Below are 13237 nucleotides of genomic sequence, written 5' to 3'. Positions count from 1 at the left end.
TCTCTCCCTCTCCAGTACTCACCTATTAGGCTTCTTTTTAACTGTCTAGAAAAGCCTCGGAAATGCCAAGTCAGCAGCATCTGCTCATCTGGTGTTGTTTTACAACTTTTTGCCTTGTTGTCTTTGCACTCTACTCAGGGCCTTGCTCAAATTTGGAGCGTTCTCTCTAGGCCCTCATTCATTCTACTTTTGTCCTGAGTTTTCTCACAGTAGATGTTGAGATGTTGTGTCAGCTTACCTACAACTTGCTTTCCCAGCACCTAGCAATTAAGAAAACATACTAAAAGTACAGAAAAAAAAGTAGTAACAAACTTAAGTCAAATGAAAGCAACCACTTTTTTTGCTTGCCGGGACTGAAAGGCTTTTTGGTTTGTAACTTTTGTTGGGAAGTACCTCATCTAAAAACAAGTTAAGGGAAAGAGCAACTTCCTTTTTTTCAATCCTCTCAGCTAAATCTCAGGCCGTGTGCAGAGTGCCCTCCTCATACTGCTATGTGAGCACCTTTGGAGTGCAAAGCCTAATACACACCATACCAATGCCTGTCAGATAGATGGGTCGAACAGATGATTTCCGGCAGGTCCGATCTGATTTCCGATCGTTTTTCTGATGGATTTGCATAGTAGTGATCGGAAATCCGAACGGAAATCCGATCGTGTCTGTCGGAAAGGATCTATCGGCCCATCTATCTGATGGGGAATTGCATGGTGTGCACCAGGCATACGAGAATGAGTATCTTTCAGGTGGTTGTTCCTTGTCAAGTGATTGATTGTAAGTCTCTCCTTGACAAAAGGACTGGAGTAAAGCCAACGGAAATCTGGGAAAAGCAGATAAGAAAAGTAGTATAGGAAAGATGAGTAAGATTGTAAGAAGGAGTGTTTTTCTCTTTCTTGGGGTGGTGAAGCACTTTTGCTGAAAAGTTGTTAAAAGAGGTTGTGTGAGTAAAAGTGAAGGGGAAAGCTGAGATGACATTTTCGTTTGTTAGCAAAGGGAGTGGGGAGTGGCATGTGAAAGAGGAAGTGATGGCCTGGTGATGGTTTGTAATCGTTTTGGAGGAGCTCTGCCTAGTAGAAAGTAAAAGGAGAAGCTTTGATCGCCCAACGTGGGGCTCGAACCCACGACCCTGAGATTAAGAGTCTCATGCTCTACCGACTGAGCTAGCTGGGCTTGCTTGCTTGAGCTGAAATGTCAAAAATTGCAAAATGGCGCCAGCCTCACCTTTGCCATCCGCACAGAAGAAGGCAATCTTGTATGGCCTGATTTGGCTGGCCACGTTTTTCAGCACCGAGCAACAGGGCAAGGCATTGGTGGTTCAGTGGTAGAATTCTCGCCTGCCACGCGGGAGGCCCGGGTTCGATTCCCGGCCAATGCAAATGCTAGGATTTTGGCACACCTCCACACTTTGCACTTCTCAAGCTTAAGACATCTCTGCAGGCCAGAAGCCATTTAAGGACATTTGCAAGAGTCACCGTGGCACTTGGCCACAGTGCTGGCTGACAGTCGAGAAGAGGGACCCTAGTACCCAGCAAACATGACTCTAAGACACACAAGTTAAAGCAGCCTTGGGACACTTGCGTGCCCAAAGGCCTTGCATGTCTTCTAGCAGTGCCAGTGACGTGCAGCATCTCTCCCTCTCCAGTACTCACCTATTAGGCTTCTTTTTAACTGTCTAGAAAAGCCTCGGAAATGCCAAGTCAGCAGCATCTGCTCATCTGGTGTTGTTTTACAACTTTTTGCCTTGTTGTCTTTGCACTCTACTCAGGGCCTTGCTCAAATTTGGAGCGTTCTCTCTAGGCCCTCATTCATTCTACTTTTGTCCTGAGTTTTCTCACAGTAGATGTTGAGATGTTGTGTCAGCTTACCTACAACTTGCTTTCCCAGCACCTAGCAATTAAGAAAACATACTAAAAGTACAGAAAAAAAAGTAGTAACAAACTTAAGTCAAATGAAAGCAACCACTTTTTTTGCTTGCCGGGACTGAAAGGCTTTTTGGTTTGTAACTTTTGTTGGGAAGTACCTCATCTAAAAACAAGTTAAGGGAAAGAGCAACTTCCTTTTTTTCAATCCTCTCAGCTAAATCTCAGGCCGTGTGCAGAGTGCCCTCCTCATACTGCTATGTGAGCACCTTTGGAGTGCAAAGCCTAATACACACCATACCAATGCCTGTCAGATAGATGGGTCGAACAGATGATTTCCGGCAGGTCCGATCTGATTTCCGATCGTTTTTCTGATGGATTTGCATAGTAGTGATCGGAAATCCGAACGGAAATCCGATCGTGTCTGTCGGAAAGGATCTATCGGCCCATCTATCTGATGGGGAATTGCATGGTGTGCACCAGGCATACGAGAATGAGTATCTTTCAGGTGGTTGTTCCTTGTCAAGTGATTGATTGTAAGTCTCTCCTTGACAAAAGGACTGGAGTAAAGCCAACGGAAATCTGGGAAAAGCAGATAAGAAAAGTAGTATAGGAAAGATGAGTAAGATTGTAAGAAGGAGTGTTTTTCTCTTTCTTGGGGTGGTGAAGCACTTTTGCTGAAAAGTTGTTAAAAGAGGTTGTGTGAGTAAAAGTGAAGGGGAAAGCTGAGATGACATTTTCGTTTGTTAGCAAAGGGAGTGGGGAGTGGCATGTGAAAGAGGAAGTGATGGCCTGGTGATGGTTTGTAATCGTTTTGGAGGAGCTCTGCCTAGTAGAAAGTAAAAGGAGAAGCTTTGATCGCCCAACGTGGGGCTCGAACCCACGACCCTGAGATTAAGAGTCTCATGCTCTACCGACTGAGCTAGCCGGGCTTGCTTGCTTGAGCTGAAATGTCAAAAATTGCAAAATGGCGCCAGCCTCACCTTTGCCATCCGCACAGAAGAAGGCAATCTTGTATGGCCTGATTTGGCTGGCCACGTTTTTCAGCACCGAGCAACAGGGCAAGGCATTGGTGGTTCAGTGGTAGAATTCTCGCCTGCCACGCGGGAGTCCCGGGTTCGATTCCCGGCCAATGCAAATGCTAGGATTTTGGCACACCTCCACACTTTGCACTTCTCAAGCTTAAGACATCTCTGCAGGCCAGAAGCCATTTAAGGACATTTGCAAGAGTCACCGTGGCACTTGGCCACAGTGCTGGCTGACAGTCGAGAAGAGGGACCCTAGTACCCAGCAAACATGACTCTAAGACACACAAGTTAAAGCAGCCTTGGGACACTTGCGTGCCCAAAGGCCTTGCATGTCTTCTAGCAGTGCCAGTGACGTGCAGCATCTCTCCCTCTCCAGTACTCACCTATTAGGCTTCTTTTTAACTGTCTAGAAAAGCCTCGGAAATGCCAAGTCAGCAGCATCTGCTCATCTGGTGTTGTTTTACAACTTTTTGCCTTGTTGTCTTTGCACTCTACTCAGGGCCTTGCTCAAATTTGGAGCGTTCTCTCTAGGCCCTCATTCATTCTACTTTTGTCCTGAGTTTTCTCACAGTAGATGTTGAGATGTTGTGTCAGCTTACCTACAACTTGCTTTCCCAGCACCTAGCAATTAAGAAAACATACTAAAAGTACAGAAAAAAAAGTAGTAACAAACTTAAGTCAAATGAAAGCAACCACTTTTTTTGCTTGCCGGGACTGAAAGGCTTTTTGGTTTGTAACTTTTGTTGGGAAGTACCTCATCTAAAAACAAGTTAAGGGAAAGAGCAACTTCCTTTTTTTCAATCCTCTCAGCTAAATCTCAGGCCGTGTGCAGAGTGCCCTCCTCATACTGCTATGTGAGCACCTTTGGAGTGCAAAGCCTAATACACACCATACCAATGCCTGTCAGATAGATGGGTCGAACAGATGATTTCCGGCAGGTCCGATCTGATTTCCGATCGTTTTTCTGATGGATTTGCATAGTAGTGATCGGAAATCCGAACGGAAATCCGATCGTGTCTGTCGGAAAGGATCTATCGGCCCATCTATCTGATGGGGAATTGCATGGTGTGCACCAGGCATACGAGAATGAGTATCTTTCAGGTGGTTGTTCCTTGTCAAGTGATTGATTGTAAGTCTCTCCTTGACAAAAGGACTGGAGTAAAGCCAACGGAAATCTGGGAAAAGCAGATAAGAAAAGTAGTATAGGAAAGATGAGTAAGATTGTAAGAAGGAGTGTTTTTCTCTTTCTTGGGGTGGTGAAGCACTTTTGCTGAAAAGTTGTTAAAAGAGGTTGTGTGAGTAAAAGTGAAGGGGAAAGCTGAGATGACATTTTCGTTTGTTAGCAAAGGGAGTGGGGAGTGGCATGTGAAAGAGGAAGTGATGGCCTGGTGATGGTTTGTAATCATTTTGGAGGAGCTCTGCCTAGTAGAAAGTAAAAGGAGAAGCTTTGATCGCCCAACGTGGGGCTCGAACCCACGACCCTGAGATTAAGAGTCTCATGCTCTACCGACTGAGCTAGCCGGGCTTGCTTGCTTGAGCTGAAATGTCAAAAATTGCAAAATGGCGCCAGCCTCACCTTTGCCATCCGCACAGAAGAAGGCAATCTTGTATGGCCTGATTTGGCTGGCCACGTTTTTCAGCACCGAGCAACAGGGCAAGGCATTGGTGGTTCAGTGGTAGAATTCTCGCCTGCCACGCGGGAGGCCCGGGTTTGATTCCCGGCCAATGCAAATGCTAGGATTTTGGCACACCTCCACACTTTGCACTTCTCAAGCTTAAGACATCTCTGCAGGCCAGAAGCCATTTAAGGACATTTGCAAGAGTCACCGTGGCACTTGGCCACAGTGCTGGCTGACAGTCGAGAAGAGGGACCCTAGTACCCAGCAAACATGACTCTAAGACACACAAGTTAAAGCAGCCTTTGGACACTTGCGTGCCCAAAGGCCTTGCATGTCTTCTAGCAGTGCCAGTGACGTGCAGCATCTCTCCCTCTCCAGTACTCACCTATTAGGCTTCTTTTTAACTGTCTAGAAAAGCCTCGGAAATGCCAAGTCAGCAGCATCTGCTCATCTGGTGTTGTTTTACAACTTTTTGCCTTGTTGTCTTTGCACTCTACTCAGGGCCTTGCTCAAATTTGGAGCGTTCTCTCTAGGCCCTCATTCATTCTACTTTTGTCCTGAGTTTTCTCACAGTAGATGTTGAGATGTTGTGTCAGCTTACCTACAACTTGCTTTCCCAGCACCTAGCAATTAAGAAAACATACTAAAAGTACAGAAAAAAAAAGTAGTAACAAACTTAAGTCAAATGAAAGCAACCACTTTTTTTGCTTGCCGGGACTGAAAGGCTTTTTGGTTTGTAACTTTTGTTGGGAAGTACCTCATCTAAAAACAAGTTAAGGGAAAGAGCAACTTCCTTTTTTTCAATCCTCTCAGCTAAATCTCAGGCCGTGTGCAGAGTGCCCTCCTCATACTGCTATGTGAGCACCTTTGGAGTGCAAAGCCTAATACACACCATACCAATGCCTGTCAGATAGATGGGTCGAACAGATGATTTCCGGCAGGTCCGATCTGATTTCCGATCGTTTTTCTGATGGATTTGCATAGTAGTGATCGGAAATCCGAACGGAAATCCGATCGTGTCTGTCGGAAAGGATCTATCGGCCCATCTATCTGATGGGGAATTGCATGGTGTGCACCAGGCATACGAGAATGAGTATCTTTCAGGTGGTTGTTCCTTGTCAAGTGATTGATTGTAAGTCTCTCCTTGACAAAAGGACTGGAGTAAAGCCAACGGAAATCTGGGAAAAGCAGATAAGAAAAGTAGTATAGGAAAGATGAGTAAGATTGTAAGAAGGAGTGTTTTTCTCTTTCTTGGAGTGGTGAAGCACTTTTGCTGAAAAGTTGTTAAAAGAGGTTGTGTGAGTAAAAGTGAAGGGGAAAGCTGAGATGACATTTTCGTTTGTTAGCAAAGGGAGTGGGGAGTGGCATGTGAAAGAGGAAGTGATGGCCTGGTGATGGTTTGTAATCGTTTTGGAGGAGCTCTGCCTAGTAGAAAGTAAAAGGAGAAGCTTTGATCGCCCAACATGGGGCTCGAACCCACGACCCTGAGATTAAGAGTCTCATGCTCTACCGACTGAGCTAGCCGGGCTTGCTTGCTTGAGCTGAAATGTCAAAAATTGCAAAATGGCGCCAGCCTCACCTTTGCCATCCGCACAGAAGAAGGCAATCTTGTATGGCCTGATTTGGCTGGCCACGTTTTTCAGCACCGAGCAACAGGGCAAGGCATTGGTGGTTCAGTGGTAGAATTCTCGCCTGCCACGCGGGAGGCCCGGGTTTGATTCCCGGCCAATGCAAATGCTAGGATTTTGGCACACCTCCACACTTTGCACTTCTCAAGCTTAAGACATCTCTGCAGGCCAGAAGCCATTTAAGGACATTTGCAAGAGTCACCGTGGCACTTGGCCACAGTGCTGGCTGACAGTCGAGAAGAGGGACCCTAGTACCCAGCAAACATGACTCTAAGACACACAAGTTAAAGCAGCCTTGGGACACTTGCGTGCCCAAAGGCCTTGCATGTCTTCTAGCAGTGCCAGTGACGTGCAGCATCTCTCCCTCTCCAGTACTCACCTATTAGGCTTCTTTTTAACTGTCTAGAAAAGCCTCGGAAATGCCAAGTCAGCAGCATCTGCTCATCTGGTGTTGTTTTACAACTTTTTGCCTTGTTGTCTTTGCACTCTACTCAGGGCCTTGCTCAAATTTGGAGCGTTCTCTCTAGGCCCTCATTCATTCTACTTTTGTCCTGAGTTTTCTCACAGTAGATGTTGAGATGTTGTGTCAGCTTACCTACAACTTGCTTTCCCAGCACCTAGCAATTAAGAAAACATACTAAAAGTACAGAAAAAAAAGTAGTAACAAACTTAAGTCAAATGAAAGCAACCACTTTTTTTGCTTGCCGGGACTGAAAGGCTTTTTGGTTTGTAACTTTTGTTGGGAAGTACCTCATCTAAAAACAAGTTAAGGGAAAGAGCAACTTCCTTTTTTTCAATCCTCTCAGCTAAATCTCTGGCCGTGTGCAGAGTGCCCTCCTCATACTGCTATGTGAGCACCTTTGGAGTGCAAAGCCTAATACACACCATACCAATGCCTGTCAGATAGATGGGTCGAACAGATGATTTCCGGCAGGTCCGATCTGATTTCCGATCGTTTTTCTGATGGATTTGCATAGTAGTGATCGGAAATCCGAACGGAAATCCGATCGTGTCTGTCGGAAAGGATCTATCGGCCCATCTATCTGATGGGGAATTGCATGGTGTGCACCAGGCATACGAGAATGAGTATCTTTCAGGTGGTTGTTCCTTGTCAAGTGATTGATTGTAAGTCTCTCCTTGACAAAAGGACTGGAGTAAAGCCAACGGAAATCTGGGAAAAGCAGATAAGAAAAGTAGTATAGGAAAGATGAGTAAGATTGTAAGAAGGAGTGTTTTTCTCTTTCTTGGGGTGGTGAAGCACTTTTGCTGAAAAGTTGTTAAAAGAGGTTGTGTGAGTAAAAGTGAAGGGGAAAGCTGAGATGACATTTTCGTTTGTTAGCAAAGGGAGTGGGGAGTGGCATGTGAAAGAGGAAGTGATGGCCTGGTGATGGTTTGTAATCGTTTTGGAGGAGCTCTGCCTAGTAGAAAGTAAAAGGAGAAGCTTTGATCGCCCAACGTGGGGCTCGAACCCACGACCCTGAGATTAAGAGTCTCATGCTCTACCGACTGAGCTAGCCGGGCTTGCTTGCTTGAGCTGAAATGTCAAAAATTGCAAAATGGCGCCAGCCTCACCTTTGCCATCCGCACAGAAGAAGGCAATCTTGTATGGCCTGATTTGGCTGGCCACGTTTTTCAGCACCGAGCAACAGGGCAAGGCATTGGTGGTTCAGTGGTAGAATTCTCGCCTGCCACGCGGGAGGCCCGGGTTTGATTCCCGGCCAATGCAAATGCTAGGATTTTGGCACACCTCCACACTTTGCACGTCTCAAGCTTAAGACATCTCTGCAGGCCAGAAGCCATTTAAGGACATTTGCAAGAGTCACCGTGGCACTTGGCCACAGTGCTGGCTGACAGTCGAGAAGAGGGACCCTAGTACCCAGCAAACATGACTCTAAGACACACAAGTTAAAGCAGCCTTGGGACACTTGCGTGCCCAAAGGCCTTGCATGTCTTCTAGCAGTGCCAGTGACGTGCAGCATCTCTCCCTCTCCAGTACTCACCTATTAGGCTTCTTTTTAACTGTCTAGAAAAGCCTCGGAAATGCCAAGTCAGCAGCATCTGCTCATCTGGTGTTGTTTTACAACTTTTTGCCTTGTTGTCTTTGCACTCTACTCAGGGCCTTGCTCAAATTTGGAGCGTTCTCTCTAGGCCCTCATTCATTCTACTTTTGTCCTGAGTTTTCTCACAGTAGATGTTGAGATGTTGTGTCAGCTTACCTACAACTTGCTTTCCCAGCACCTAGCAATTAAGAAAACATACTAAAAGTACAGAAAAAAAGTAGTAACAAACTTAAGTCAAATGAAAGCAACCACTTTTTTTGCTTGCCGGGACTGAAAGGCTTTTTGGTTTGTAACTTTTGTTGGGAAGTACCTCATCTAAAAACAAGTTAAGGGAAAGAGCAACTTCCTTTTTTTCAATCCTCTCAGCTAAATCTCTGGCCGTGTGCAGAGTGCCCTCCTCATACTGCTATGTGAGCACCTTTGGAGTGCAAAGCCTAATACACACCATACCAATGCCTGTCAGATAGATGGGTCGAACAGATGATTTCCGGCAGGTCCGATCTGATTTCCGATCGTTTTTCTGATGGATTTGCATAGTAGTGATCGGAAATCCGAACGGAAATCCGATCGTGTCTGTCGGAAAGGATCTATCGGCCCATCTATCTGATGGGGAATTGCATGGTGTGCACCAGGCATACGAGAATGAGTATCTTTCAGGTGGTTGTTCCTTGTCAAGTGATTGATTGTAAGTCTCTCCTTGACAAAAGGACTGGAGTAAAGCCAACAGAAAGCTGGGAAAAGCAGATAAGAAAAGTAGTATAGGAAAGATGAGTAAGATTGTAAGAAGGAGTGTTTTTCTCTTTCTTGGGGTGGTGAAGCACTTTTGCTGAAAAGTTGTTAAAAGAGGTTGTGTGAGTAAAAGTGAAGGGGAAAGCTGAGATGACATTTTCGTTTGTTAGCAAAGGGAGTGGGGAGTGGCATGTGAAAGAGGAAGTGATGGCCTGGTGATGGTTTGTAATCGTTTTGGAGGAGCTCTGCCTAGTAGAAAGTAAAAGGAGAAGCTTTGATCGCCCAACGTGGGGCTCGAACCCACGACCCTGAGATTAAGAGTCTCATGCTCTACCGACTGAGCTAGCCGGGCTTGTTTGCTTGAGCTGAAATGTCAAAAATTGCAAAATGGCGCCAGCCTCACCTTTGCCATCCGCACAGAAGAAGGCAATCTTGTATGGCCTGATTTGGCTGGCCACGTTTTTCAGCACCGAGCAACAGGGCAAGGCATTGGTGGTTCAGTGGTAGAATTCTCGCCTGCCACGCGGGAGGCCCGGGTTCGATTCCCGGCCAATGCAAATGCTAGGATTTTGGCACACCTCCACACTTTGCACTTCTCAAGCTTAAGACATCTCTGCAGGCCAGAAGCCATTTAAGGACATTTGCAAGAGTCACCGTGGCACTTGGCCACAGTGCTGGCTGACAGTCGAGAAGAGGGACCCTAGTACCCAGCAAACATGACTCTAAGACACACAAGTTAAAGCAGCCTTGGGACACTTGCGTGCCCAAAGGCCTTGCATGTCTTCTAGCAGTGCCAGTGACGTGCAGCATCTCTCCCTCTCCAGTACTCACCTATTAGGCTTCTTTTTAACTGTCTAGAAAAGCCTCGGAAATGCCAAGTCAGCAGCATCTGCTCATCTGGTGTTGTTTTACAACTTTTTGCCTTGTTGTCTTTGCACTCTACTCAGGGCCTTGCTCAAATTTGGAGCGTTCTCTCTAGGCCCTCATTCATTCTACTTTTGTCCTGAGTTTTCTCACAGTAGATGTTGAGATGTTGTGTCAGCTTACCTACAACTTGCTTTCCCAGCACCTAGCAATTAAGAAAACATACTAAAAGTACAGAAAAAAAAGTAGTAACAAACTTAAGTCAAATGAAAGCAACCACTTTTTTTGCTTGCCGGGACTGAAAGGCTTTTTGGTTTGTAACTTTTGTTGGGAAGTACCTCATCTAAAAACAAGTTAAGGGAAAGAGCAACTTCCTTTTTTTCAATCCTCTCAGCTAAATCTCAGGCCGTGTGCAGAGTGCCCTCCTCATACTGCTATGTGAGCACCTTTGGAGTGCAAAGCCTAATACACACCATACCAATGCCTGTCAGATAGATGGGTCGAACAGATGATTTCCGGCAGGTCCGATCTGATTTCCGATCGTTTTTCTGATGGATTTGCATAGTAGTGATCGGAAATCCGAACGGAAATCCGATCGTGTCTGTCGGAAAGGATCTATCGGCCCATCTATCTGATGGGGAATTGCATGGTGTGCACCAGGCATACGAGAATGAGTATCTTTCAGGTGGTTGTTCCTTGTCAAGTGATTGATTGTAAGTCTCTCCTTGACAAAAGGACTGGAGTAAAGCCAACGGAAATCTGGGAAAAGCAGATAAGAAAAGTAGTATAGGAAAGATGAGTAAGATTGTAAGAAGGAGTGTTTTTCTCTTTCTTGGGGTGGTGAAGCACTTTTGCTGAAAAGTTGTTAAAAGAGGTTGTGTGAGTAAAAGTGAAGGGGAAAGCTGAGATGACATTTTCGTTTGTTAGCAAAGGGAGTGGGGAGTGGCATGTGAAAGAGGAAGTGATGGCCTGGTGATGGTTTGTAATCGTTTTGGAGGAGCTCTGCCTAGTAGAAAGTAAAAGGAGAAGCTTTGATCGCCCAACGTGGGGCTCGAACCCACGACCCTGAGATTAAGAGTCTCATGCTCTACCGACTGAGCTAGCCGAGCTTGCTTGCTTGAGCTGAAATGTCAAAAATTGCAAAATGGCGCCAGCCTCACCTTTGCCATCCGCACAGAAGAAGGCAATCTTGTATGGCCTGATTTGGCTGGCCACGTTTTTCAGCACCGAGCAACAGGGCAAGGCATTGGTGGTTCAGTGGTAGAATTCTCGCCTGCCACGTGGGAGGCCTGGGTTCGATTCCCGGCCAATGCAAATGCTAGGATTTTGGCACACCTCCACACTTTGCACTTCTCAAGCTTAAGACATCTCTGCAGGCCAGAAGCCATTTAAGGACATTTGCAAGAGTCACCGTGGCACTTGGCCACAGTGCTGGCTGACAGTCGAGAAGAGGGACCCTAGTACCCAGCAAACATGACTCTAAGACACACAAGTTAAAGCAGCCTTGGGACACTTGCGTGCCCAAAGGCCTTGCATGTCTTCTAGCAGTGCCAGTGACGTGCAGCATCTCTCCCTCTCCAGTACTCACCTATTAGGCTTCTTTTTAACTGTCTAGAAAAGCCTCGGAAATGCCAAGTCAGCAGCATCTGCTCATCTGGTGTTGTTTTACAACTTTTTGCCTTGTTGTCTTTGCACTCTACTCAGGGCCTTGCTCAAATTTGGAGCGTTCTCTCTAGGCCCTCATTCATTCTACTTTTGTCCTGAGTTTTCTCACAGTAGATGTTGAGATGTTGTGTCAGCTTACCTACAACTTGCTTTCCCAGCACCTAGCAATTAAGAAAACATACTAAAAGTACAGAAAAAAAAGTAGTAACAAACTTAAGTCAAATGAAAGCAACCACTTTTTTTGCTTGCCGGGACTGAAAGGCTTTTTGGTTTGTAACTTTTGTTGGGAAGTACCTCATCTAAAAACAAGTTAAGGGAAAGAGCAACTTCCTTTTTTTCAATCCTCTCAGCTAAATCTCAGGCCATGTGCAGAGTGCCCTCCTCATACTGCTATGTGAGCACCTTTGGAGTGCAAAGCCTAATACACACCATACCAATGCCTGTCAGATAGATGGGTCGAACAGATGATTTCCGGCAGGTCCGATCTGATTTCCGATCGTTTTTCTGATGGATTTGCATAGTAGTGATCGGAAATCCGAACGGAAATCCGATCGTGTCTGTCGGAAAGGATCTATCGGCCCATCTATCTGATGGGGAATTGCATGGTGTGCACCAGGCATACGAGAATGAGTATCTTTCAGGTGGTTGTTCCTTGTCAAGTGATTGATTGTAAGTCTCTCCTTGACAAAAGGACTGGAGTAAAGCCAACGGAAATCTGGGAAAAGCAGATAAGAAAAGTAGTATAGGAAAGATGAGTAAGATTGTAAGAAGGAGTGTTTTTCTCTTTCTTGGGGTGGTGAAGCACTTTTGCTGAAAAGTTGTTAAAAGAGGTTGTGTGAGTAAAAGTGAAGGGGAAAGCTGAGATGACATTTTCGTTTGTTAGCAAAGGGAGTGGGGAGTGGCATGTGAAAGAGGAGGTGATGGCCTGGTGATGGTTTGTAATCGTTTTGGAGGAGCTCTGCCTAGTAGAAAGTAAAAGGAGAAGCTTTGATCGCCCAACGTGGGGCTCGAACCCACGACCCTGAGATTAAGAGTCTCATGCTCTACCGACTGAGCTAGCCAGGCTTGCTTGCTTAAGCTGAAATGTCAAAAATTGCAAAATGGCGCCAGCCTCACCTTTGCCATCCGCACAGAAGAAGGCAATCTTGTATGGCCTGATTTGGCTGGCCATGTTTTTCAGCACCGAGCAACAGGGCAAGGCATTGGTGGTTCAGTGGTAGAATTCTCGCCTGCCACGCGGGAGGCCCGGGTTTGATTCCCGGCCAATGCAAATGCTAGGATTTTGGCACACCTCCACACTTTGCACTTCTCAAGCTTAAGACATCTCTGCAGGCCAGAAGCCATTTAAGGACATTTGCAAGAGTCACCGTGGCACTTGGCCACAGTGCTGGCTGACAGTCGAGAAGAGGGACCCTAGTACCCAGCAAACATGACTCTAAGACACACAAGTTAAAGCAGCCTTGGGACACTTGCGTGCCCAAAGGCCTTGCATGTCTTCTAGCAGTGCCAGTGACGTGCAGCATCTCTCCCTCTCCAGTACTCACCTATTAGGCTTCTTTTTAACTGTCTAGAAAAGCCTCGGAAATGCCAAGTCAGCAGCATCTGCTCATCTGGTGTTGTTTTACAACTTTTTGCCTTGTTGTCTTTGCACTCTACTCAGGGCCTTGCTCAAATTTGGAGCATTCTCTCTAGGCCCTCATTCATTCTACTTTTGTCCTGAGTTTTCTCACAGTAGATGTTGAGATGTTGTGTCAGCTTACCTACAACTTGCTTTCCCAGCACCTAGCAATT

The 13237-nt window shown here is 46.0% G+C and overlaps 14 non-coding genes across 14 annotated transcripts; 7 read left to right on the top strand and 7 right to left on the bottom strand.

Annotated features, from left to right (window-relative positions):
* Positions 1-1091: 1091 nt before the first annotated feature.
* On the bottom strand, positions 1092-1164 carry TRNAK-CUU (transfer RNA lysine (anticodon CUU)). Its single transcript has one exon. It is a non-coding gene; the product is annotated as a tRNA-Lys (tRNA).
* Positions 1165-1298: 134 nt separating this feature from the next.
* TRNAG-GCC (transfer RNA glycine (anticodon GCC)) lies at positions 1299-1369 on the top strand. Its single transcript has one exon. It is a non-coding gene; the product is annotated as a tRNA-Gly (tRNA).
* Positions 1370-2712: 1343 nt separating this feature from the next.
* Positions 2713-2785, bottom strand: TRNAK-CUU (transfer RNA lysine (anticodon CUU)). The gene has a single exon. It is a non-coding gene; the product is annotated as a tRNA-Lys (tRNA).
* Positions 2786-2919: 134 nt separating this feature from the next.
* On the top strand, positions 2920-2990 carry TRNAG-GCC (transfer RNA glycine (anticodon GCC)). The gene has a single exon. It is a non-coding gene; the product is annotated as a tRNA-Gly (tRNA).
* A 1343-nt stretch (positions 2991-4333) lies between these two features.
* TRNAK-CUU (transfer RNA lysine (anticodon CUU)) lies at positions 4334-4406 on the bottom strand. The gene has a single exon. It is a non-coding gene; the product is annotated as a tRNA-Lys (tRNA).
* A 134-nt stretch (positions 4407-4540) lies between these two features.
* On the top strand, positions 4541-4611 carry TRNAG-GCC (transfer RNA glycine (anticodon GCC)). Its single transcript has one exon. It is a non-coding gene; the product is annotated as a tRNA-Gly (tRNA).
* Positions 4612-5955: 1344 nt separating this feature from the next.
* On the bottom strand, positions 5956-6028 carry TRNAK-CUU (transfer RNA lysine (anticodon CUU)). Its single transcript has one exon. It is a non-coding gene; the product is annotated as a tRNA-Lys (tRNA).
* A 134-nt stretch (positions 6029-6162) lies between these two features.
* On the top strand, positions 6163-6233 carry TRNAG-GCC (transfer RNA glycine (anticodon GCC)). The gene has a single exon. It is a non-coding gene; the product is annotated as a tRNA-Gly (tRNA).
* A 1343-nt stretch (positions 6234-7576) lies between these two features.
* Positions 7577-7649, bottom strand: TRNAK-CUU (transfer RNA lysine (anticodon CUU)). Its single transcript has one exon. It is a non-coding gene; the product is annotated as a tRNA-Lys (tRNA).
* Positions 7650-7783: 134 nt separating this feature from the next.
* TRNAG-GCC (transfer RNA glycine (anticodon GCC)) lies at positions 7784-7854 on the top strand. The gene has a single exon. It is a non-coding gene; the product is annotated as a tRNA-Gly (tRNA).
* A 1342-nt stretch (positions 7855-9196) lies between these two features.
* Positions 9197-9269, bottom strand: TRNAK-CUU (transfer RNA lysine (anticodon CUU)). The gene has a single exon. It is a non-coding gene; the product is annotated as a tRNA-Lys (tRNA).
* Positions 9270-9403: 134 nt separating this feature from the next.
* TRNAG-GCC (transfer RNA glycine (anticodon GCC)) lies at positions 9404-9474 on the top strand. Its single transcript has one exon. It is a non-coding gene; the product is annotated as a tRNA-Gly (tRNA).
* A 2964-nt stretch (positions 9475-12438) lies between these two features.
* TRNAK-CUU (transfer RNA lysine (anticodon CUU)) lies at positions 12439-12511 on the bottom strand. The gene has a single exon. It is a non-coding gene; the product is annotated as a tRNA-Lys (tRNA).
* A 134-nt stretch (positions 12512-12645) lies between these two features.
* Positions 12646-12716, top strand: TRNAG-GCC (transfer RNA glycine (anticodon GCC)). Its single transcript has one exon. It is a non-coding gene; the product is annotated as a tRNA-Gly (tRNA).
* Positions 12717-13237: the final 521 nt, after the last annotated feature.

This window comes from Hyperolius riggenbachi, chromosome 4 (genome assembly GCF_040937935.1).
Source record: "Hyperolius riggenbachi isolate aHypRig1 chromosome 4, aHypRig1.pri, whole genome shotgun sequence".
Lineage (NCBI taxonomy): Eukaryota > Metazoa > Chordata > Amphibia > Anura > Hyperoliidae > Hyperolius > Hyperolius riggenbachi.
This window is presented reverse-complemented; position numbering and strand designations above follow the sequence as displayed.